A 27,152-nucleotide genomic window follows, 5' to 3' on the forward strand; every position below is an offset into this window, starting at 1 on the left:
CGACCCAACAGCTTCCATTGGTGGAAACAATGGGAATATTAAGGAGAATCTTATCTTAGAAGGAAATCTCACCAAACATGGCAACTTCCCTTGTAACAGTCATTGTAAATAAGGACACTAAATATTCAATTAATTGTTTCTTCTATAGTTGCTTTTATTTTCCTTGTATATTGTTAGCATCCCTGCAATCAAGGGATTTTCCAACTCATTGTAATGTGTATAGTGTTTTTAAATATATCAACAACACAGACCAACACAAGTTTTGAGTTGGTCAAACTTCATCTTCTTCTTCTGTGCAAAGCATTTCTTCCTCTGCCTTTGCAATTTTTTATGGTATCAAAGCTGTAGACTCACGTCCTTCTTCTTATTTCCTATTCTCTTCTCATGGCCTTGTCAACCAACAACAACAATTCCTCCTCCTCCTCCTCTTCCTCTTCCTCTTCTCCATCCTTCATCATTTCCAATATATCCAACCTTGTTTCTATTAAGCTTGATCGCGGTAATTTCCTACTGTGGCGCTCCCAATTTGAACCACTTCTTCTCAGCCATGATCTCATGGGTTTCGTTGATGGCTCTAAACCATGTCCGGAAAAGTTTCTCCATGACAAAGATGGGACCGTTACATCGGTCATTAATCATGCCTACATTGAATGGTATAGACAAGACCAAAATCTCTTATTGGCTGCGTGCAACTCTCTCTGAACATGTTTTCTCTCAAGTTGTTGGTCTCCACACCTCTCGCGCTGTGTGGACTGCCATTGAAGAGCGCTTGGCCTCGCTCTCTCGTGCACGCATGATTGAATTAAAAAGACAGCTGCAGAACCTTCGCAAAGGTAATCTATCAATCACAGATTATCTCCTTAAACATAAGAGTCTTGTTGATGAGTTATCGGCCATGGATCACTTTGTTGATGAATCTGATCAAGTGAATAGCATTTTGGATGGTCTGCCCGAAGAATATGATTCCGTTGTTGTGCATGTTTCTGCCACAAATAAAAAAGAGCTTGTTTCTATTGCTTTTGTTCATGGTCTTCTCTTGAACATGGAGATGCGACTTGCTTGTCATCATCCATAGCCCCAATTATGAGATCAAACAACAACTGCACTTTTTACACCCCATAATTCATATACGTCATCGCACAACCGGGGTGGTAATCGACCACCTTTCCATCGTGGTCGCAGTCACGGTTGTGGACGTACATCTCATGGAGGACGTGGTTCTGGTTTACTTTCAACTCCATCCGCTACCACCAATCGTCCTACTTGCCAGTTATGCGGCCGACTTGGTCACACGGCTCTGGACTGTTACAGCCTCCCTTCTGTGCTTCAAGGACTCCAACCACCCCCAAGGCTTGCTGCTATGGCTACTTCTCCCACCGCTCTTGATCAAACTTGGTATACAGACACTGGTGCTACCGATCATCTCACTTCGGAACTTGGGAACCTCTCCTTGTATTCTGAATATCAAGGCACTGACAAGGTTTCTGTTGGCAATGGTGCAGGTTTGCATATCTCTCACATTGGTCATAATATCCTTTATACTCCCCATGCAAAATTTAATCTAACCAACATGTTACATGTTCCTAATATTTCTACGAATCTTCTCTCTGTTTATCGTCTCACCAATGATAATAATTGTGTTATTTGTTTTGACTCATCTGGTTTTTGCATTAAGGACAAAGCCACGGGGAGGATGCTTTTCTGCGGATGGAGTGAGAATGGCCTCTACCCCCTTCATTTACAATGCACCCACATCACTAAACCCCGCTCCATTGCTTACATTGGTGAACGAGTCTCCGCACCCATATGGCACTCTCGGCTGGGCCAACCATCTTCTAATGTTTTGCAGCACATTGTTTCCTTTTTTAAATTACCTGTCCTTGGCGCTGCTCAGCTTTCTTCCATTTGCCCTTCATGCCAAATGGGTAAAAGCACGAAGCTGCCATTTTCCTTGTCTTCTTCTATCTCTTCTCGTCCTTTAGACTTGATCCATTATGACATTTGGGGCCCTTCCCCTATTTTATCAATAAGTGGGTTTCGTTATTATATTTCTTTTATTGATGATTGCACAAAGTATGTTTGGCTTTATCCCTTAAAAGTTCGCTCCCATGCTTATGATGTGTTTGTTCAATTCAAAAAATAGGTAGAAAATATGCTATCCGTTAATATAAAACAATTTCAATCTGACAGCGGGGGTGAGTTCATGAGTCATCGTTTTCAAAAACTACTTTTTGGTAATGGCATATCTCACCGTATTTCATGTCTTCACACCCCGGAACAGAATGGAGCCGCTGAGAGAAAACACCACCATATTGTTGGCATGGGCCTCACCCTACTCGCCCATTCTCACATGCCCACCCACTTTTGGGTTGAGGCCTTCAACACAGCCGTTTTTCTCATCAATCGGCTCCCTTCTCGGATTCTTAAAAATCACACTCCATGGGAATGTCTCTTTGGCAGGCCGCCTAACTATACTTTTCTTCGCACTTTTGGGTGTTTGTGCTTTCCGTGTCTACGTCCTTATACTAAGACTAAGTTAGATTTTTGCTCCTCTACATGTGTCTTTCTTGGAAATAGCTTACATCACCATGGGTATCGGTGTCTTGACATTGCCACAGGTTATGTCTTTCTTTCTCGCCATGTGGTCTTCGATGAGCACACATTCCCCTTCAAGGACATCTCGGCCATGCCTCCATTCACTCCTGCCGCGGACAGCACTAACCCGGCTTTTCTCCTTAGCGCTACTCCACCAGTGTCATCCACTTTACCTATCTTAGGTACACCCATTACTCGTCCTCTCACCCATGAACCTAGTCTCATTACTCAACCCCAACCCACTACCTCTCCAAATGACAGTATCTCTAATGCCATTCCCCAACCTGCAACCTCCTCTGATGTCCCTTCCTCAACACCTATTACCTCTACCAATAACCATTATCCCTCATCTACCTCAACTTCTCCACAATCTCGTGAACCTCTTTGGCGCCCTTCCACTCACCCAATCGTGATGCGATCCCAGGATGGTACTCGCAAACCCAAACACTCTTTTCGAACCTCTCGTTACCCACTTCCTACAGCACTCACTCTTTGAAATCCGCCTCCGAACCTTCCTGTTTCACCATTGCCAACAAAAGCTCTGAATGGCGGCATGCTATGGCCCAAGAGTTTGATGCCCTACAGAGAAATGGCACTTGGTCTCTTGTTCCTGTTCGCCCTCACGTGAATATTGTGGGTTGCCGGTGGGTTTATAAATTAAAACATTGGGCTGATGGCACTATTGAAAGGTACATAGCATGACTCGTTGCCAAAGGATTCCACCAACATGCAGGTGTTGATTATACTGACACATTCAGCCCCGTTAACAAACCTACCACAATACAGATTGTCTTAGCTATGGCAGTTCACTTCAATTGGCCCATCCGACAACTTGACGTTCAGAATGCTTTTTGACATGGAGAACTCAAAGAGGAGGTCTACATGATCCAACCCCCTGGGTTTGTTGATCCACAGCATCCACATCATGTTTGTCGCCTCCACAAGTCCTTCTATGGCCTCAAACAAGCTCCACGGGCTTGGTGTGATCGGTTCACCACTCATCTTCAAAAGCTTGGTTTTCGAGGCTCTTCCCCCGATCATTCTCTCTTTGTGCGCAGACAACAGGGACATCTCATCATTCTACTGATTTATGTGGATGACATCATTATTACAAGCAGTCACTCTGCTTCCATTAATGCTGCAATAACTCAGCTAGCCGATGTTTTTCCCATGAAAGATCTTGGACCTTTACATTATTTTCTTGGCCTCGAAGTGCACCGATCGTGTCATGGGTTATTCCTTTCCCAAACAAAGTATGTTGTTGATCTGTTAACAAAGTACAAAATGGATGGAGCAAAGCCATACTCGTCTCCGGTGGTTTCAGGCGGCCAAATGTCAACTTCCTCTGGCGACCCTCTCCCAAATCCTTCTGAATACCGTAGCATTGTAGGCGCTCTTCAGTATCTCACTTGGACCCGTCCTGATATTGCCTTCGCCATTAACCAAGTATGCCAGTTTATGCACTCTCCTACGACGGTTCATTTAACTGCAGTCAAACGCATTTTGCGCTATCTCAAAGGGACAGTCACTCATGGACTTCTAATAGTCCCATCCAATTTTTCCTTATCTGCCTTCTGTGATGCTGATTGGGTTGGTAATCCAGATAATTGTCGATCCACATCTGGTCAATGTGTCTACCTTGGTGACAACTTAGTCTCGTGGAGTGCAAAGAAGCAGCCCACAGTTTCTCGTTCCAGTACAGAATCTGAATATCGCTCTTTAGCCCAATCTGCAGTCGAATTAACTTGGATACAGTTTCTCTTTCGGGACCTTAGTATTCACACCCGTACCCCTGTTGTATGGTGCGACATCATCAGTGCCATCTCTCTTGCCTCTAATCCAGTTTTCCATGCACGTACTAAACACATTGATGTCGACTATCATTTTATCGGAGAGAAAGTTGTTCGCAAAGAGTTTGATGTCCGGTATATCTCCACCAAAGACCAAGTGGTGGACATTTTCACTAAGGGGCTCACTTCTATGCGCTTCACCTTCCTACGTGACAAGCTTTGGGTCCTTCCCCTCCCTATCAGGTTGAGGGGGCCTATTAAGGAGAATCCTATCTTAGAAGGAAATCTCACCAAACAGGGCAACTTCCCTTGTAACAGTCCTTGTAAATAAGGACACTAAATATTCAATTAATTATTTCTTCTATAGTTGCTTTTATTTTCCTTGTATATTATTAGCATCCCTGCAATCAAGGGATTTTCCAACTCATTGTAACGTGTATAGTGTTTTTAAATATAACAACAACACAGACCAACACAAGTTTTGAGTTGGTCAAACTTCATCTTCTTCTTCTGTGCAAAGCATTTCTTCCTCTTCCTCTTCCTCTGCAATCTTTTACCAACTACTTACTAAATAGGCCATTGACCACGGTTGTAAAATATCACTATTTTAATTTCGGTATTTCAAACTATCTTGATATATCAGAGATTTAAATATCACAATCTATTGTCCTAGATACTATATTGTCCTAGGTATCATGATATTTTAAATATCACCTGTATATGTAGGTAAATCTGACATTCGCCCCCTTTTATTCCTGTACCACCTCTTTTGGCATAAAAAGAGTAGTTATAAATACTTGAGGGTGGCTCAGAGAGGAAAGGGGGAGAATATGTAGGGCCTCATATTATTAGAGCCTCCATGAAATGATGTGGGGTTCAATAGTTGGACACGTGCGGGTCCCAATGCTTCCACCAATTATGGTTGCAAATTCTCCCCCTTGGGTTTGGTTAGGCACAACAGGCCCAATTTCTCAATGGGTCAAAAATGTGGCACAACAAGAATCAAGCCTACACTTAAAGCCCACACTCGAACTAGATAGTCGGCCTCTCTTTCAAACCTACCACCAACATCTTTTCATCCCCTCTCGATATAAAATGTAAGACACTCATGATTCTCAAGTTTTTATAGAAGCAAAAGAGTTCAAATTTTCATGAAAAGGAAAGGTTCATCTGGCCCAGTCAATTAATTAAAGAGGTCATTATACCTAGATCATTAATTAATATCATCACTGTTGTCTCCAAATCATTCTCATAAACAGAATTATGCAACAATGTGTTTCCTAAAACAAATAGCTATTAAGGATGAGGATGTTTATGCTATACAAATGGCAAAGATAATCCCATAGCTGGCCACATGTGTGTGTGTGTGTGTGTGTGTGAGAGAGAGAGAGAGAGAGAGAGAGAGAGAGAGAGAGCACCCTTCTCTGTTTTCCCCCCACCTAATTAAGCAGGCCAAATGGAGTTAGAAAGTAGTGAAGATGTTGGCATGCCACCTTTTCTAACCCCCCAATATAACAGAGACCACCACCCTCTATACATGACTGTTACTTTACTCCAACTCAATGGTAAAAATTACCCCACAAAACTTCTTTAATTTCTCATCATTCTGTTGCACCCCCACATGTTTTTTTTTTTTTCAAAAATACCACCCACATGTTATTAATCACTCAATCTCTTTATATTTCAAAATAGAAGCTCTCCCCTCACACCTTGCCTGGATTTTCTACTCACAGTGATATGCTTTTCACACAAGCTATTAATGAAACCATTGAAAGTGAAACTTCCCCTCTCTATCATAGCTGTCATAGTTTGCGCCTTCGCCGGTCTTCCCTTCTTTTTTTTTGACGAGAAAGCTGGGGTTAGGCAAGACCCCCACTAGAAATAAATAAAAACAAAGGAGAATACAGTATCCAGGCCCCAAGAGCCACAAAAAGGAAAACAAACTACAAATTAATAATAAAGAATAATATGAAAACAGAACCCCAACCACCAGGGGCAAGGGCAGGCAAATCCACCCAAAACAGATTCAAAACGAATCAAGATAGCAGGATTCTTCGGAAGCCAACGAGATCAGCCCAATCTAGGATAGACTTGACCCTTTTCATCTGCTGCGATCAAGTCCAGCAACTCGGGCGACGCAAGGAATGGAACAATGTCAAAGCCTTTAATAGGGCAATGGGTCTTGGATAGGTAATCAGCTGCTGCATTTCCTTCCCTCCAGATATGGGAAATTTTCCATCTAGAGAGCTTGGCCAGGAAGGATTTGATATTACTTACAGTGGTAATACTTTTCCAAGGGATGATTGATTTGCCTTGTAATACTTCCACAATGAAGAGAGAGTCTGATTCAATCCAAATATTCGAAATGCCAATTTCAAGAGCCAGACAAATACCCGCTTCGATGGCCTGTAATTCAAGCCCGAAAATCTCTGCTTTGGAAACCTCAGTAGAGAACATGGATAGAAGCCAGCCATCATCGCTTCTGATTAGTCCCCCAATTGCGGCACCATTTTCTTCCAATGAAGCATCTGAATTAATCTTAAACTGGCCTGCGTGAGGTTTAGACCAGGAGCAGGATTTGTCATTGATAACGCCGGTCTTCTCTACGTAGAAGATATTTGCGCACTCACTCGCACCTCCATTCTCAAGCTTACACCTTGTTCTAAACAAGATCTAATAAGTGAGGTTACAACAGGTAATTATACTTGGCCACTTTTGCTACTCAACTAATATTTTGCGAGTTTGACATGAACTATTTCAATGCTGTGTAGAGGAGAAAGTGGATTCCTCTGTAGAAGAGGTCTTTGTTGCAGAAAAGATGGAGTTCAATGCATTTAATAAGTGCAATGTTGTAAAGGGGAAGTGGGTGTTCAACAGTTCAACAAGCCTTTGTATTCAGAGCAGATTTGTCTGTATTTGGATTGACAAGTATCAAGGGTAAAGAAAGGAAGGCTGGACAATGATTATCAGCTTTGGGAATGGCAGCCGAACGAATGCAACTTTCTGAGGTTAGATAACTCTTGTATAAAATTCTTTCATTCTATCAGTAGTAATATCTGTTTAAGTTTAAATGATTAAATAACACCAACTCTAACACCTTAAGCTTTTGGAGTGATTGGTTGTTTCACTTGGTAGCAGAGCTATTGCCTAGCACCAGGTCCTCGATTCAAAACCCAACTCCGTGATGTTAAAATCCACCGAACCCAAAAAAAGAGGGGTCACACGTGAGGGGGAGTGTTAAAGTATAAATGATCAAACAACACCAGCTCTAATAGCTTTAACCTACTGGAGTAATTGGTAGCTTCACGGTTCCCAAGTTTGGAATTAGTACAAAACTATAGATTAATGTCAATTTATCTAAGAACCCGACATTTTAAATTGCATGATAGTTCAACATTCATATATACATCATGTACATATCACTTAGTGCCAGACAAAGCATATACCAACTTGTAAACAAATCTCATTCCCCATTAAAGCGTTTATGTTATAATTGAAAACCCATAAGTATTGACTTCATCTTCCAGGTTTGATGCGAAAGTCGCCCTAGAAAGATTGAGAGGAAAGAGGCTAATGTTTGTAAGTGATTCACTACAAAGAGGGCAATGGCAATTATTTGTCTGTATGGTACAAGCTCATATACCAGTAGACCAAAATCCTTCAAAGAGTGCAATGACAATCATTTGTCTGTATGGTACAAGCTCATATACCAGCAGACCAGAATTCCATGAGGTCTTTATCTATATTCAAAGCCACCAACACCCCAATCCTCCACAGATTAACGGCCTCTTTGGATAAAATTTATTTGCATATAATCTTATATGCAAATGGTTTTGAAGTTAAATATGATTATTTGCAAATAATGGTTATCATAGTTTTAGAAATGATATGGTTAGAGGCTGCAAAAGAGGCCTTACTATGCAAATTCTATTAAATTCAAAGTCTTATTCACAAAGAATCAATCTTAGTTGAATCCAAAGAGGCCCAAAATCTCGGATTTCTCCGAATATTAAGCTAATAATGGTTTTATCCAATGCACCCACAGGAGTACAATGCTTCAATTAAATTATATTGGGCACCTTGTCGAATCCAATTATGATCTTTATATAATAGGAGACCCAAACATGAGAATACTGAAAGTAGATTCTATCTCCAAGCATGCAAAGAACTGGATAGGGATGGATATCCTTGTGTTTAATACTTATGTATGGTGGATGAATGGCCTAAAGATAAAGTCGCTGTAAGTCCTTCTAACTCTTAGAATTGAGTATAATTTTTTAAATTTTTTGATGATGCAACCAAATAGTGTAAGCAATTTAGATGATGCTAATCAATTGCAGCACAACATGACTTTCTTCCATACCTGATTAGTTTTTCAGACTTCTGAGATCATAATGCTTAAACATTCTGAACTAAGTGATCTGTTCTATGTTATAATTATCATTTTTTTAATTAAAATTGATCTCATTATACCCATTGGAAGATCGATTGAGCCCAGGTTTTTCAAATGGAGAAGAAGGGTTTGAGGAGCTTGAAGCACCGACTACTTATAGGATGGGTTTGAAGACATGGGCCAATTGGGTTGATTCTACAGTGACTCCTAATGAGACCAGAGTGTTCTTCTCTAGGACCAAGGTATTTGGAATTGGATATGAAACTTTGATGGAAGTGGTAGATTAAATCTGGATATTTCTCATCCTTGAACAAGAACTTTCCTAAAGTAAACCCAATTTTTTATTGACTCCAGTGAGCCGAGGGAGTTTATGATTAACGCAGTTGGGCCAAAAACCGAATCAACCTGTGCAAGTCAATGATTGATTCAAAGCTTTTAAATAGTGGTTCCTGTGTTTTGAACCCTCGTGAAGTTCTTTGTTGTTCGTGATGGGGAAATCGTTGCCACTGTAACTTAGTCATTATGTATTTGCACATCTTGGCTTTACTTTCCATTTTGGACCGAGGGGTATATCTGACTCCCAAAATGCTGTCAAGTGTTACATGCATGCTTCCCTAATCCTCGATGTCTATAAAATGGCTATATGGGTCTTATCTTTTTTATGTCCATTTAAGTTGAAGGGTGTTTCTACTTTCTACATTGATCGTATGGTGTTCTCATTGTTGATATTTTTGGCTATCACTTTTGAAAAAAATGTAGGAAATCAACTATGTAAAATATCCGCTATGAGCAAGGTCTGATGTTTCTTTTTTATCTAAAGCCCCTAGTCTGACTTGTCATATTGCTCATTATACAATTTGAGATTGCTTCACGTATATTTTGACATTGGAATATCATTTGTTCTACCAGTTACCAGCATCACAGCTTGAAAATGCATTGAACCAACCAAACATCCGATCATCATTAACGAGGTTCTTGCGGACCCTGTTTTTCTTTCTTGTCCAATTTAACTCTCCCCTCAATACTGATATATTGGAGTTTGGAAATGTGAATATTATATTAGGTCAACATTGGAGGTGTTGGGGCTAGCCCAAGAGTCTCATACTGGAAGTCATGCACAGACATCTCAAACTCAGACTGTGGAGACAATTAACTCTGGTGAAATATCATTTTGGGCTGGGTAGTAAGATGGCAGCCAACACTATATTCATGTTGATCGTATTAACAAATTACCTTCAAGACAAAATTCTGCCTACATTTGATGGAATTAGATCCCATACGTGGACCCACTTAGCATGGTCAAGGCGGTGAGTTTATCCCAAAAAAAAAAATGCCACTCTTTCAATGGCAAGACATTGAAGGGAAGAAATTGGGCTTCATGAAGCCATCAGTTGTTGATTTGTTCTCTCTACATTGCTGGGGCTATAGAAGTATTCTCACAGGATCCAATGTATTTTCCAATTTGAACACAATTCCTAAAGGTTGTGTACAATGTAACAAATTTGGTTCCCAAGTCAAATGCAAGTTCTGATGAACTTTACATTTGTTTTAGTGAACCCACAACATACTCAAGTTTCTATGTAAAAATACAGAAGTATATTATAGAGGGTTAAGAGTATGAGGGTTCAATGAGAGATCTTTATGCCTCCTAATTTATTTTGTAATAGTTAACAATTTTGTGAGGTTTAAAAACGGGAAAGTCAAGGCTCATGAAAGTGGATTTGAACCTTATTTTGTCTCTAAGAAGATAAATTTTTTATCCTTTAGCTTCAACATCCAAAAGTTACAGAAAAGATAAAGAGAGCATACAGAATATCACTTGGCCCAAGGCTCCACTTTGTATGAGGGCCCAAGTTACGCACAGATTCTGTCGAAGTTAATCCCATATGCTGGAAGAAGAGTTCAATGTAGAGGGGGATGTGAAATGAAGAAATTGAAATACTTTCTATAGGTAATTTTAGGCAAGTTTCCTTTGCAATTGATGAATTAGGCAATTTTTGATGAGTTTCCTTAGCATCCCTTTTCCAGCAGTTGATGAATTAGCGGAAACAACCCACCAAGAAAACTATAACTACTACCACAATTGGTACTAAAATAACACAGCAGATCAAATGTGGAATCGTATCCGAAGCATACGATCCGATAATTGCCGTAGAATCCACTAGAGGAAGAAGAAGAACCCTAGAATCCACTACGAAAGGGAAGAAGAAGAAAGAGAGAGAGAGATAGAGAGACAAACATCTTTGATATTATTCCATGATTCATTTAAAACTATAGCTTACAATGTCTTATATAAAAGAAATGCAATTTCCAGCTTAGTAAACTTTTCTTAAAAGAAATCCCTAAAATTAGAACACCTATAATTAGAAATGTAATCCTACTACACTTAGGAAACAAATCCTAATAAATAAAGAAACTCATTACTAGCTTTCCAAAAAGGAAAAAACCAAATAAATAGTAATCTCTTGTCCTACGTCCTAAAAAGACTAACATTCCTCATGGTAGAGTAGAAGAGATACAAGGATGAGCTCCACCTCATTTTTCCATCACCAAGGAAAGGAATAAAAAAACCATGCATGCCATATTTTTCATGAAAAATGACTAGGTAGAAGTCATTTTCGCTGTGAATGGTAACAAGCAATTTTTGGGTCTCACGCATGGACATGTATGTGAAATCAAAGATCATTGATCATGCACAGAATCATGAGGCGACCCACATGGTCGTGGTCCCATCCCAAATGACATCCCATGACCAAGATAAAGAACTACAAAAATCATTGGATTATCATTTCTTGGTCGTAACATAAATGAGGCTTATGGATCAAGGGTGTTGGATTATTCAATCAAGGTGTTCTCAATGACATTTGGCGGAACATAGTTTGTAGCATTTTCCATTCAGAAGCAGGTCCAAATTGTTTATCTACTAACTTTAATTTTGTGTTCTGCCAAAGCTTGTCGGACTTCACATAATATGAAAACTTGTCTCTGAATAATGACAAGGAAGCAAGACCCATAATTTATAGTCTCTTCTTCCTGTACATTTTTCTTTCCCAAGCATTGTGGTACTAGAAGTTTCAATGCTTGTCATACCAAATCTTTCTTTACTTATTATTGTTATCCTTTGAAAGTAAAATAACGCTAATAACTAAGCCATTCGTCTTAGATGTTGAAAATCAAACCTACGAAAATAATGTCTTGTAGAACAGATTTGAAAATCGAATTTTTTTACCTGCTGTAGCTGATTTGGAAATCTAAGGATCTGATTGAGTTCCAAATCTCAACTGCAAAAGTGAGAAATCCAAATCTAAATCTTGTGGGTATTCAAACGTGGCCACGTGGGATTTGATAGGGACCATCGCATAGGGCATTTTGCGCAACGGTTGTTGCATGAGAGGGCAGCCACATAGGCTCAGATTTTGTCTTATTCATTTAAATCATCTGAGGTGGCTGCACTCTAGTGCGATGGGCTTCGATCGACGGATGACTGTGGTGATGAGTATAGTTGATAAAATGAAGGTTCTTGTCTCCTCCATCAACATAACACAACTCTCAGAGCACCGGATAGACGGACATACAAGTTTACACAGAATCACAAAGGAAGTAATTGACAGAGGAGCCAAAATTAGACCCACAACACTACACCGACTGCATACATTGGTGTTTGCCTGGAGTTCCCGATACATGGAATCAACTATTTTATTCATATTTGTAAGCAATATGAAAATAGGAAACCATTCATGCATTAGATAATTAATTTCAAAAATACATAAAGAGTACATACTGGTCTACAAACAACTATACTTTCTTCATACATGACAAGTTTTATTAACAACTTAAAACATAATTTTATAGAAGATACTAGGTTGTAATTGTGAGGGATGGGGGATTCAGTTCAACCATCCTTGGCTTCTTGTTAACAATATTAGAAGAGACCTTCCCAAGTGGAATTGACGAAGTTATCGGATCATATGCGGAGACATGGACTCCCAAGGCAGCTCTACCTGAAGGGTCAGGGTTGTTGGACCACTCTGCATCCCATTCAAGAGCCTTGGCTGTGCTGCAAGCAACACTTGCTCCCCTGGGACTGTTAAACTCGCCGAGTTCTGTATTGAAAGAAAAGTGAATTCAATTTTTTATATTTCCACCATAACATATTTCTATGTAATCAAACCTAGTTTCAGCTAATTACCTGTGGGAAGAACCTTTCAAAGATCATTCTGTAGTAGTATGCTTCCGTGGTGATAGGTGTATTGTGTGGGAAGATGTGTTTTGCATTGAGCATCATTTTATCTGTCACCTGGAAAAGATAAAAGAGAGTTAAAAGAAGAGTGAACAGAGTATTAAGAGAGAGAGAGAGAGAGAGAGAGAGAGAGAGTTTACATGTTGAGCTGCATGGGCTTTGAGTCCATCAATCCAACTGTAGCCCACACCATCACTAAACTGCTCTTTCTGCCTATAGAGAATATGCTGCAGTACAGAAAAAAAAGGTATCCTTGTTAGTTATGTTCATAAAGTCACACATGCATCAATGGATCGCCTCTTAAGTGTCAATGCTTGTGGAATAGACCTTTTTCTGCAGATTATCATACATAATTAGCATTTACATGTATATGTGCAACATGATTTTGACCTTTGGCAGATAAGGATTTTCTTCAGCATCGAAAGCCTTTCTCAACACCCACTTCTCAATCCGTCCAAGATCTGGTTTTATCTGACACAAATCACAGACACAAATATGCATTTAAGAAGCTTTTATAAGGTATGATTACATATATAAAAACAGTAAATTTGTATTTAAGAAGCTTTTAGGTGTAATGACTATAGATATAAAAAAGAACAGTTCTTTTTGCTAGTTTTATAGGAAATTTGATAGTTATATAATAATGCATGTTCCATACGTACCATCTTCCATTCAGGATCAATGTCCATTGCAACATTTATGAATTGTTTATCCAAAAATGGTACACGAGCTTTCAAACCCCATGTAGAAGTTGCTTTGTTAGCTCTCAAGCAGTCATATTGGTGAAGGGCCTTTATCTGTGAGACAACAATATTAACAATCTATTAACCACAATTATAAAATTATATGATTGCAATCTCTGACATAATTGCAAAATCATAACATCAAAGACTGCATCAAAGGACCTTTCTCGTGTAAGGAATTTCACAACAAATTTCTAGAGAATGCTGGAACAAACAATTGGATAAAAATGTAAAGGTTTCAATAAAAAAATCAACAAGGAGGCCAAAATAAGAGTAATCTCAATAAAAAATCAACATGGAGGCCAAAGTCAGAGATTACTTTGCAAATTTTGGGACTTAATTTGACCGTGAGAATGCTAACCAATATTTACACTACCATTAGCTAAGATATAGAAATGTAAACACAAGCCCAAGCTCAGGATGGAAACGGGGATTCTAAGTTGTGCCATTTATAACAAAAATCTATTACTAATGTAACATAGTCACGTGAAAGCAAAGAGTTGAATCAGATACGCACCTTGCGACACGTCTCACGATGGAACCCTTCCTTGTTAGGAGCCTTGTGAAAATACAAGTACCCTCCAAATATTTCATCAGAACCTTCACCAGAGAGAACCATCTTTACTCCTAAGGCCTTGATCTTGCGAGACATAAGAAACATGGGTGTGCTTGCCCTGATTGTGGTTACATCATATGTTTCGATATGGTAGATAACATCTTCAATGGCATCAATACCATCCTGCCATTTTACCCAAACCACAAAACCTTATTTCGTAACTACAAAGAAAAATAAATGTACATGTGTGGACCCAGATCCGAAAGAGGTAGTGAGGTGAGGAAACTTGTCCCCCACCATCCTCTGGATCATCCACGTGAATGAGAGCTCTGCCAAGGAACTCTCGAAACGGATGCCACCCTCATAGCATAGCACGAGTGGCGATATAAAAAGAAAGAGATATGTCTTGATCCGGAGCCAGGGCTCGAAACCGAGACATACCTAAAATAAACTCAGAGTCGCCATCCATGGATATGCCATGGAACCCTAAAATCAAATCCTCTGTGCAATGGATAACCAAAAATATATATGGGTTCGTGCCTGGTTATGAATGGAGAAGGTTTGAGTGTAATAACCGGTAAAATATATATATATATAATATATATATATATATATACAAATAAATAAAAATGGCCTCATAGGTGGGTAATCATCGGTCATTACTCATTTTTCCCCGAGTTAATCGGGCATGAGGACATCTGGCATAATGGGGCGTACGCGATTCGAACCCAACGTTGAGCGAGGATTGAACGGCTTCCTACCACTAAACCACCGCCCCAGATGTCAACTAAAAATGAGTAGATACTAACACATATTAAAAATTACCAATAGTCACTATTCATAATTACTATTCATAATAGTCACTATGCAAGATTACAATGCAGAAATACTACGTAAGATACATCACTTGTTGTTTCTACCCTACTGGGCTATTTGAGCTTACCCCTTTCTTTTTCTTGTTTTATTGTTCCAACCCCCAGGTGAAGTATAGATGAAAGATGAGGAATGCTAGAGTTGAATGCAGAACTGTCCTAAAGGACAAATATGTTTTAAATATGTATCAACTATGTCTTGAATTAAGATGTAATAAGTTAGACCTAATTTCTGTAAACCCTCTAAACGTAGTTGTTGTATTTGAGATCTTGGGAATAATGAAATTTTTTGAGAAAAGATGATGTAATCTTCTACGCACCGAGTTGGTATTTCTTTCAAAAATCCGGGGCGTTACATTTGGTATCAGAGCGAAGTTTAGTCGGTTTTGGAAATTAGGATTCAAAAAGATAGGATTAGAATTTACCCTATCTTAAGTTAAAATATGTTAACTATACCGCTAGTCGTTGGTTAATTTAGAACTTATGTGCTATTTATGACTTCTGTGCTACTTCTATAAATGCTTTTAAATATGAGTTATAATTTAGAGAGAGATTGCTGAGTTCGTGTCTACATGCTTGGTTTGCCAACAAGTTAAAGCAGAACGACAGCTACCAAAGGGAGCCTTACAACCACTAGAGGTGCTTATATGGAAGTGGGATATGATAGCAATGGATTTCGTTACGTGACTACCGAGGACTACGAAAGGAAATGACGCAATATGGGTCATCATTGATCGACTGACGAAGGTAGCTCATTTTATCCCAATACGAGAAATTTTTTCCTTAGATCAATTGGCGAAGCTCTACATCAAAGAAGTAGTCAGGTTACACGGCATACCAGCATCCATTGTGTCTGATCGTGACCCGCGCTTCACATCTAATTTCTGGAGGAGTATACAAAAGCATTGGGGGACAAAGTTGAATTTCAGCACTGCCTTTCATCCTCAAACAGATGGTCAATCCGAACGGACAATTCAGACACTGGAGGATATGCTTAGAGCTTGCATAATAGACTTCCAAGGTAATTGGGACCAACACTTACCATTGGTTGAATTTTCTTATAATAACAGTTATCACTCTAGTATAGAGAGTGCACCCTATGAAGCTCTCTATGGTAAGAGGTGTAGAACACCAACGTGTTGGGATGAGGTCGGAGAAAGAAAACTTCTAGGCCCAGAGTTAGTACAAGAAACTACTGACAAAGTACGTATGATCCAACAACATATGAGGACGGCTCAAAGCAGACAGAAAAGCTACGCCGATCATCGACGTCGAGACCTGGAGTTTGCAGTGGGTGACCGTGTATTCTTAAAGGTATCACCTTGGAAGGGTGTGATAAGGTTCGGAAAGAAAGGGAAGCTCAGTCCCAGATATATTGGACCATACGAAATACTTGAACGAATTGGACCAGTAGCATACCGTGTAGCTTTGCCACCAGCCTTGTCACATGTTCACAATGTGTTTCACGTCTCACTTTTAAGGAAATACTTGGCGGACCCATCACATGTACTGCAAACAGAACCAATGCAGTTGGAACAAGATTTGTCTTATGAAGAGCAACCAGTACAAATCCTTGATCGAAAGGCACAAATTCTTCGGACAAAAAGAATATCACTGGTGAAGATTCTGTAGAGGAGCCAAGCCACCGAGGAAGCAACATGGGAACCGGAGGAGGAGATGAAACAAAAGTATCCTCATCTATTTACTTTTTAAGGTATGTAAAATTTCGAGGACGAAATTTTTTTTTAAGGGGGGTAGAATGTAATAACCGGTAAAATATATATATAATATATATATATACAAATAAATAAAAATGGCCTCATAGGTGGGTAATCATCGGTCATTACTCATTTTTCCCCGAGTTAATCGGGCATGAGGACATCTGGCATAATGGGGCGTACGCGATTCGAACCCAACGCTGAGCGAGGATTGAACGGCTTCCTACCACTAAACCACCGCCCCAGATGTCAACTAAAAATGAGTAGATACTAACACATTAAAAATTACCAATAGTCACTATTCATAATTACTATTCACAATAGTCACTATGCAAGATTACTATGCAGAAATACTATGCAAGTTCACTATGAGATAACTATTCAAAATTACTATTCACAGCAGGACCCACCGAGTACTATACACAAGCGGGTCCCACATCAGCGGGCCCCACACAAGCGGGTCCCACATTAGCGGGCCCCACACAAGCGGGTCCCACATCAGCGGGCCTCACACAAGCGGGTCCTACCACCAGTGGGACCCACAACAAGCAGGACCCACAAATTAGCGGGACCCAACGCCAGCGGGACCCATCACTAGTGGGAACCACTACCAGAAGGACACACCGCAACCACTTTCATTAACTCATTGGTTAAGCGGGTCACTCCACAACCACTATCATTAATGAGTAGTTGTGCTTCACCGACGAAAATAATAATTTAATAATATTAATCATCCTGTTACTATTCAAGTAGCCTTTACTATTCATTTATTTATACCTTTACTATTCCTATATTTTTGTAAAAGCATTTAAGAGAGTAGTTGTGAAATTAAGATTTTAGTTGAAAGAAATACCTATAAATAGAGGAAGAGAAGAAGAAGAAAAAAATAAAAGGAGAGAGAGAGAAAAGAGAACGAGAGAGAAGAAAGAGTAAGAGAGAGAGGGAAAAAGAGAGAGAGGAGAAGGAAAAGAAAATCTACTTCATCACTACCAAGGTAAGTCTTTCATATAGATAGTTAAAGTAATTATTATGGGTAATATGGTTGGTTCTACCACCTATGTAAATATTATGATAAAGCATGCATAAGAGGCGATAACTCGCTATAGATTATGCAAGTTTTATCATCTTCTTTGAACGGTGAAATGCTAGCATAGTAACCGTAAAGTAAACTTTAATCTGCAAGTTTTATCATCTTATTTGCACGGTGAAATGCTAGCATAGTAACCGTAAAGTAAACTTTAATCTGCAAGTTTTATCATCTTATTTGAACGGTGAAATGCTAGCATAGTAACCGTAAAGTAAACTTTAATCAAAGAATGGTGAACTGCTGAGCATAGTAACCTGTGGGGTCCACATGAATAGTAACATGTGGGGTCCACATGAATAGTAACATATGGGGTCCATATGAATAGTGCATGCTGGGCCCCATGATCTTTAAAATTTAATAGAAAGAACACTGAACACAGGGAACATTATTTTGGACATAAATGGACATTACCTGGACAGAAAGGACACTGCCTTTAAACATGAAATTGATAAAATTAGAATATATTTACAGCTTATCCACTCCAAGGTGTAAGCTCAAACAAACCTGTGATCGGAAAGTTATAGGTAAGGGTTTCCTATCTTTGATTTTCTTTTGCTATCTGTAAGGGTTTTCTATGTTTTGATTCTCTTTTGCTGTGTAAGGGTCCCCTATCTTTGATTTTCTTTTGCTATCTTTAAAGGTTTTTCCATTGATTCTCTTTTGTAATTGCTATAAGAGTTCCTATCCTTCTAAGATCCACAACTGATGAGAATCCAAGGGGGATCCTTTCTTTCAGACCCCATTCCTTTCAGATAAATGATTTTACTGATAAAGCTATAATTCTATTTTGTATCCTCGAAACTTGTTTCCGTAAGATATGTTTATGTTTAGGGTTTATCTTGTGATACCCTAATTCTGAATATGGACTAAGTTATGATATGATGATGGGTGGACGCGTTATAGTCCTCCATGTGCACGTGGGTAAAGACGACTCTAGAGAGTGTAAATCTAGAGAGTGTAAATCTAGGAATCCAATGAATTCCACAGGAGAAAATGGGTTTGGGTCAAAAGAAATGGGTTAGGGTTTGAGTTTACAAGGCCAAGAACATGGTAGAGATGAAGAGATTTGAGATGACAGAAATTGATTGAGGCACAGAACATAGATGCCTAAATGATGGAGGCTCCGGTCGGAGTTCCGGCAAGTTCGCCGGAGAAGATGGCCGAAGGAAGAAATTTCCTCTCTCTCTCTCTCTCCTGTTTCAGATTAGGGAAAACCTAATCGAAACAAATCCTTCAATTTCATATCTTAGATCTCAGATCTGAGATTCCTCTTTATTTTTTATGAAAAATGAACCGTCTCCCTCTTTCAAATCTATGAAGATAGAGAAGATCAGATCCCGACAGATCTTGCGGATGGAGATAGAAATGGGGTACTCTCGCCGGAATTCTGCTCGGAGAAGAAATAAAAAATGGAGAGATGAGAGTTAGGGTTTCAAAGGAGGTTTGTAGATTACGAGATCTATATCAAACAAACGGAGACTAACCAAACTCCGATCAGACCTGAGCTCCGGCGAGCTTAGCCGGAGAAGATCTGGAAATCCCCCTTTTTCCGATCTCGATCTCTCCCTCTGTGAATTTTCTCGACGAAAATGAATCGTCCCCCCCACTCTTGATTTTTTTTTCGAGCTTATAAACAGAAAATGAGGCTATTGATATTAGCACTCCCCATTTTGATGGGCGCAAAAAATAATGATGGGCGAACGACTTTTGATAAGCGCGCGAATTAGCTGCGTAAAAAACGAGCTAATTCAACCCCCGCTTGTAAAAATAGTAGATTTGTATCATTTTCCTCCCGCGGACAGCCCTTGCTTTGACCAATTCAACCCCCTTATTGCATGTATTACACTACATAATCTATCCCCCTTATTTGCCCGGCAAACCGTGACAGATCTTGACGAAATTTTGAGAGGATCCTAGTGAGATCCTAACCTAGCTTAGGATGCAATTTGAGATTTTAACTCACTGATTTGACGAGGTTTTGCCCAAGCAATGCGAACTTGGGTCCGGTCAAAATGGGGTGTCTACAGATGCCCCTCTTTGGCAGAGCGTGTTTGTCACGCGAATGGCAAAGCTGAACAGACGACACATTTTGACTGACCCGAAGGCAAAGCAAATTTTTGGATTTTCGATTCTAAGAACAGCATTCATAAGAGTAAGACTCTACTAACAATAAGGAGATAGCCTCTCACCGACTCTTAACTCGGCAACAAAGACATCACAAAGAGATAGTCTCTCCCTAATACTCATGACTCAACTATCTAAACTAGTTAACAAAGATGAACGAACGATTATAAAAACACAAACACTTTTTTTTTATCAGGCTAAGCCAAAGTAAACATAACAATTGCTCAAAGAGCGCCAACCAAACAAACAAACCAATCATTTCAATCACTCAAAGAGTTTTCATTTTTTTTAATCTTTTAGAAACCACGTTGCAATTTGTCTAAGACAAGTATAACTCGAAACACTCAAAGAGTTTTTTCCTTTTTTAGAAACTTGCAAAAAATAGGCCAAAGACCACTGTATTGAAATTTATCCAAAACAAGTTCAAAACCAAACACTCAAAGAGTTTTTTTTTATCACCCGATCAGTCTAAAACTTGACCCATTATTAGGGTACTCGAATATTTGAGCCAAACTCAAACATCCAATACTCGAGGCGAGACTAAGTCTCAAGCCTAGTGATAGTTATACAGATCATTGCTGAAAATAAATCTGTTTAACTATCCGAGTAACTCTGACTCCTCTCTTTCAAGGTAGCGAATCACTCCGGATCATGCGGTTCTGCTAAACAGTTTCACATAAACCCAAATTCGTATGTCCTGCTAAACAGTCTCATAAAAACCTCTTCGCAGATACGCATAACTCCTAACACATTAGGAAGCTGCACATTGCGGAACGATGATTAGGTAAGTCACTACTTGACATTACACTACTAATCATCAGGGTACTCGAATATTTGAGCTAAACTCAAACTTCTAATACCGAAGCGAGACTAAGTCTTAAGCCAGGCGATAGATATACAGATCATTACTGAAAATAAATATGTTTAACTATCAGAGTAATTCTGACTCCTCTCTTTCAAGGTAGCGAATCACTCCAGGTCACGCGGTTCTGCTAAACAGTTCCACATAAACCCAAATTCGTATGTCCTGCTAAACAGTCCCATACAAATCTCTTCGCAGATACGCATGACTCCTAACACGTTAGGAAGCTGCACATTGCGGAACGATGATTAGGTAAGTCACTACTTGACATTACACTACTAATCATCAGGGTACTCGAATATTTGAGCTAAACTCAAACTTCTAATACTGAGGCGAGACTAAGTCTCAAGCCAGGCGATAGATATACAGATCATTACTGAAAATGAATCTGTTTAACTATCAGAGTAATTCTGACTCCTTTCTTTCAAGGTAGCGAATCACTCCGGATCACGCGGTTCTGCTAAACAGTTCCACATAAACCCAAATTCGTATGTCCTGCTAAACAGTCCCATACAAACCTCTTCGCAGATACACATGACTCCTAACTCGTTAGGAAGCTGCACATTGCGGAACGATGATTAGGTAAGTCACTACTTGACATTACACTACTAATCATCGGGGTACTCGAATATTTGAGCTAAACTCAAACTTCTAATACCGAGGCGAGACTAAGTCTCAAGCCAGGCGATAGATATACAGATCATTACTGAAAATGAATCTGTTTAACTATCAGAGTAATTCTGACTCCTCTCTTTCAAGGTAGCGAATCACTCCGGATCACGCGGTTCTGCTAAACAGTTCCACATAAACCCAAATTCGTATGTCCTGCTAAACAGTCCCATACAAACCTCTTCGCAGATACACATGACTCCTAACTCGTTAGGAAGCTGCACATTGCGGAACGATGATTAGGTAAGTCACTACTTGACATTACACTACTAATCATCAGGGTACTAACTACCCGGGCGAAAGAAAGAAAAACCAATCTGCGTAACGCAAGATCGGAAATATTTTCCTTATTGCAACCCCCAAAATGATCGAAGAAAAGACCAAACCGTGTAACACAGGTTCAGCGAGTTTCTCCATTAAAAATCTTTCAAAAAGACCAAACCGCGTAACGCAGGTTCGGTAATTTTCAAATCTGTTAAAATCTTTCAAAAAGACCAAACCGCGTAATGCAGGTTTGATAATTTCAAACTTTGTTAAAATCTTTCAAAAAGACCAAACGCGTAACGCAGGTTTGATAATTTCGAACTCTGTTAAAATCTTTTAAAAAAAACCAAACCGCGTAACGCAGGTTTGATAATTTCGAACTCTGTTAAAATCTTTCAAAAAGACCAAACCGCGTAACGCAGGTTTGATAATTTCAAACTCTGTTAAAATTTTTCAAAAAGACCAAACCGCGTAACGCAGGTTTGATAATTTCAAACTCCGTTAAAATTTTTCAAAAAGACCAAACCGCATAACGCAGGTTTGATAATTTCTAACTCTGATAAAATCTTTCAAAAAGACCAAACCGCGTAACGCAGGTTCGGTAATTTTCATTCTCCATTAAAAACCCTTCAAAAAGATCAAACCGTGTAACACAGGTTCGGTAATTTCTATCTCTATTAAACCTGTGGGACATGATCCCGCGAGAGGGGCGTGGGGCGCGGGATCATGTCCCTACACAAGCGGGTCCCACATCAGCGGGTCCCACACAAACGGGTCCCACATCAGCGGGTCCCACACAAACGGGTCCCACACTAGCAGGTCCCACACTAGCAGGTCCCACACCAGCGGGTCCCACACAAACGGGTACAAATTCTCCCTAGTTTAGATTTTTCTGAATAATCCTTCTCAACATTTAGCGGGAAAATGCGAAACACGACGGAAATGACCAAAAATATTTAGAAATGTAACAAACGGATGCGGGAAAGAAAGACATTGGAAAACCGACGGAAAACAAACCCTAATTTCTTTATCGATTAAGGTAGAGCAAAATGGGGTGTCTACAGATGCCCCTCTTTGGTAGAGATGACGTAGTCATCGAATACCAAAGTCAAAATGACAGAGCCATTTTGCGTAGCTTTAATCGACAAAAGACTCTACACAAAACGGAGCCTAGACGCAAACATTTACTACCTAATGCAAGACCCTAAATGAAATCCTAGAATTAGAACATAATAAGAAATCATGATGCGGTGCCGTTCACAAACGGGCAACGAGAGAATGAGATACCAGTTTCGAATGGATTCCGAAGAGAAAGAACAAAGATCGTTCTCAAGCGGTTTTTAAAAGAAAATGAGACATCTTTCACAAGCGGGCTCAAGGAGGATAAGAGACCATTCACAAATGGACTCAGAAAATGAGGTACCGTTTACAAACGGGCTCAAAGAGAACACGGGACCATTCACAAATGGACTCGAGAAACGAGGCACCGTTCACAAACGGGCTCAAGGAGAACATGAGACCATTCACAAATGGACTCAGAAAATGAGGTACCGTTCACAAACGGGCTTAAGGAGAGGACGAGACCATTCACAAATGGACTCGAGAAACGAGGCACTGTTCACAAACGTGCTCAAGGAGAACATGAGACCATTCACAAATAGACTCAGAAAATGAGGTACCGTTCACAAACGGGCTCAAAGAGAAGACGAGACCATTCACAAATGGACTCGAGAAACGAGGCACCGTTCACAAACGGGTTTAAGGAGAAGACGAGACCATTCACAAATGGACTCGAGAAACGAGGCACCGTTCACAAACGGGCTCAAGGAGAATAAGAGACCATTCACAAATGGACTCAGAAAATGAGGTACCGTTCACAAACGGGCTCAAGGAGAAGACGAGACCATTCACAAATGGACTCGAGAAATGAGGCACCGTTCACAAACGGGTTCAAAGAAACAAGATAGCTTCAACAACGAAGAATTTAGAGATTTTTCATAAACTTGAATTTGACGTAGGATTGGATTTGATGAATTTTTGATTTTTCAGAAATAAGGCACCGTCCACAAACGGGCTCAAGGAGGACATGAGATCATTAACAAATGGACTCAGAAAATGAGGCACCGTTCACAAACGGGTTCAAGGAGAAGACGAGACCATTTACAAATGGACTCGAGAAAAGAGGCACCGTTCACAAACGGGCTCAAAGAAACAAGATAGCTTTGATTGATGAATTCAACAATGAAGAATTTAGAGTTTTTTTATGAACTTGAATTTGACATAGGATTGGATTTGATGAATTTTTGATTTTTTGAACTTAATGAAATCGGGGATGTTACAGATCGTGCTTGACAAAGATATCGGAAACTAGGACTTTGACGAATGATGAAACGGCAAACCGTGACGAATGATGAAACGGCAAACCGAAGAACCATTACTAACAAGAATGGATTAGAAACACTTTTATGAAACTTCAACAAGATTTTTCTCAAAGAGACTGCTGGTCTTGTCTTTGGGGATTTGGATGACTGAAACCTTGAACAAGACACTTGAAATTGGTAATCTAGAACAACGGCTCTCTTGGATATAATCATGGAAAAGTGGGACTTGCCTCTTGATAGGTGTTTAGATAAACATTTCTTGACCAGGAAAGTATTTAACTAACTGGAAGGAAATTCTGAATTTTAACGGTTCATCTTTCTGAGAAATTGGCTCGACCATCATTGCATCTGAGGCTCTTCCAAGCTTAAGATGCCTTCCTGGGGTATGATCTTTTTACGGAAGCTGGGCTTTCTGATGTTTCTACTTCTGAACTCTTCTGAGTTGATCATCTTTGAAATGAAGCTGTTTGACTGGATTCTCAAGCTCTTTCAGGTACAATCGCAGGGAGCTGACGAAGCCGGGCCTCCTTCACCGAGACAGTTGCATCATTTTGGACACATGGATGACGATTGACTCTTTTTAAATAGAAAACTTAGATAAAAGGCACTACTCAAAGGATTGAGGAGCTCTAAAGGAGTGAACATAGAATAACAACGATTGATTAACTACACTGACAGACACAGTAATGCTTCTGACTTAGTTAACATTTTATTTGGTAAGTCTATCCTTTCAAGGAATATTTTTTTCAATTGGTAAACACTGGACTTTTTCCTTAAAACAGTAATGCCTCAATGATTTAATTACAACTCCTAGGATTGCTTAGCTCCAATGCCCCCAGTTTTGAGGATGTCGCTTGAATTTGTTTGAACTTCAATTGATCTTCAGTCCTGATACCGGCTGTAACCTTCTTATAAATTTGCTTGAACTTCAGTTGATCTTCAGTCTTGATACTGGCTGTAGCCTTCTTATAATGATTCTCTTACCGTGACCAAGTCACCTCTTCAGGGTTTTTAACTTGGCGGACCGTGGTAGCCTTAACTTTTGCCTGAACCGTCTTTCTAGGTTTTCGATTCAGCAGGCTATCCCCTTAGCTTTTGCCTAAGCCGCCCTTTCGGGTTTTCAACTTAACAGGGGAATAATCTTAAATTTTGCCTAAACCGCCCTTTCAGGTTTTCAGTCTAGCAAATCTTCAAACTCCATTTTTTTTTATTCATCATCATTTTTTTTTTGTTTCGGGACCTAGATCATTAGTTCTGAACACCGGAAGGACTTTATAGGTAGGATAGGGCTTTTCAAAGAATGGCTTAAGGTTCAACAAAGATTTCGACCGAACCTGTGAATAGGTTGCCTACATATCCCAAGGTAGGAATCAGGTCGTGTATAGTTCAGGGCGAATGCCCCTAGTTTGAAGATAAATTGTTCGAAAGTTTATTGATTTTTTCCTTTTTTTCTTTCTTTCTGGAATGATTGACCTCTCTTCTTTTGGAACTGGTCCCTCTTTTTTTTTTTGGAACGATTACATTTCTTTTCCTTTTTTGGATTGATTGAATTGCTTTTCTTTTTTGAATTGACCGAACTCAGTTTAACCGAGCTGCCTACGTACCCCAGTGTAGGGATCAGGTCTCGCGTAGTTCGGGGCGAATGCCCCTAGTTTGATGGGTTTTCAAGAAAATTTCATTCAGGCTCAAAAGGGTTTGCAAACATGTATTTGTTTTGACATTGGGTTCTGATTTTGGGATTTATTCGGCCAAAGAAGGCCTTCCGATGTTTAGATTGGGAGTCGATCTAGTTTACTAGAGTCCCTCTGGTACTGATTATTTATTTTATTTTATTTTTTTTTTTACGGAGTTTGACGGCATTTCCAGGTAAGAGATAATAGATCTTCTTCTTTCAAGATTCTAAAACGCGCCTTCGACTTTCATAGAGCGAAACTTGTTCTTCGACATCCTCCATCTATGGATTTGTAACTCTTGATATCTGATGATCACTTTTCAATGCTTGCTCTTGAACTTCTTATCTCGAATTTGATGGCTTCATGTTATGAATTTGAGAACCAAGGTCATTCATTGGAAATATGAAAGTTGTTTCCACTCCATGCCCCTTGCATAGCATATGATATTCACTTCATTCTTTCTTGAACCTTCTATCTGGGTCTTTCTCCTGGCATTAATGGTAACGCTTACCGGACCATCTTTTTATCCTCAAAATGGGTTTACCAATTCTTCACACTCTTCAGAGGGTAATGTATTTTCAATCGGCATTTACTGGATCAAGGTTTCAGTGCCAGTGTTTACCACTTTAATTTCATCTTTGAAAGGCTGGGATTGGCGCTCCTCCTCTTATTCAAGTAATTGCTGTGACTCAAGTGGAGTTTCGTCAATTTTGTCCTCATTTGAGGAGGGAGTCTTACTTTAAGATCAGAAGCAAACTTAAGAAACAGACACAAGTGAATTATTGGACACGACCTATCCTGAACATGCTCAGGATTCACAACTCTAAATAAAAAAGAGAGATGAGTTGCCTGGACTAGGCATTGACCTTGAAATGTAAGACCGGACTCAACAATTGTACTGACCATGATGACTGATTCGCATAGGGGAATGCCCCTAGTTCAAGGATTATGATAGTGAACTCTGAAGGACTTAGCAAAATATTCTTGAAAAAGGTTGCCCTTAGAGTAAGAAAGGACCAAAGGTACAAGCAAGATTGGATCATCTGGACCAGGCATGATCAGATCATGAGATTGCATAATCGAAAGATTGTGAGATTCTGCTCCTGCCAGTTAGGGGATGGCATGAAGATACGATCGAATCGTATGACAGGAGAATGAAAGACGCACGATCAAGAGATTAGATGA

At 39.7% G+C, this 27,152-nt stretch overlaps 2 pseudogenes across 2 annotated transcripts in view; one reads left to right on the forward strand and one right to left on the reverse strand.

Moving 5' to 3' along the window:
• The first annotated feature begins 5,863 nt into the window (after positions 1-5,863).
• LOC143880373 (protein trichome birefringence-like 3) lies at positions 5,864-10,057 on the forward strand (annotated as a pseudogene). Its single transcript, XR_013251668.1, has 8 exons — positions 5,864-6,208; positions 6,958-7,080; positions 7,157-7,393; positions 7,913-8,070; positions 8,354-8,367; positions 8,434-8,625; positions 8,879-9,020; positions 9,688-10,057. The product of XR_013251668.1 is annotated as a protein trichome birefringence-like 3 (transcript).
• A 2,434-nt stretch (positions 10,058-12,491) lies between these two features.
• LOC143880372 (asparagine synthetase [glutamine-hydrolyzing]-like) overlaps positions 12,492-27,152 on the reverse strand; it is a 50,481-nt pseudogene continuing 35,820 nt past the window's right edge. The window contains exons 10-15 of the transcript XR_013251667.1: positions 14,279-14,500; positions 13,681-13,815; positions 13,409-13,489; positions 13,159-13,245; positions 12,968-13,075; positions 12,492-12,881 (exon numbers count right to left, since the gene is read on the reverse strand). The product of XR_013251667.1 is annotated as an asparagine synthetase [glutamine-hydrolyzing]-like (transcript). The remainder of the gene's footprint in view (positions 12,882-12,967; positions 13,076-13,158; positions 13,246-13,408; positions 13,490-13,680; positions 13,816-14,278; positions 14,501-27,152) is intronic.

The sequence above is a fragment of the Tasmannia lanceolata genome, unplaced genomic scaffold, assembly GCF_043159265.1.
Source record: "Tasmannia lanceolata isolate RefF3 unplaced genomic scaffold, GAP_Taslan_0.1 ptg000006l, whole genome shotgun sequence".
Taxonomy (NCBI): Eukaryota; Viridiplantae; Streptophyta; class Magnoliopsida; order Canellales; family Winteraceae; genus Tasmannia; species Tasmannia lanceolata.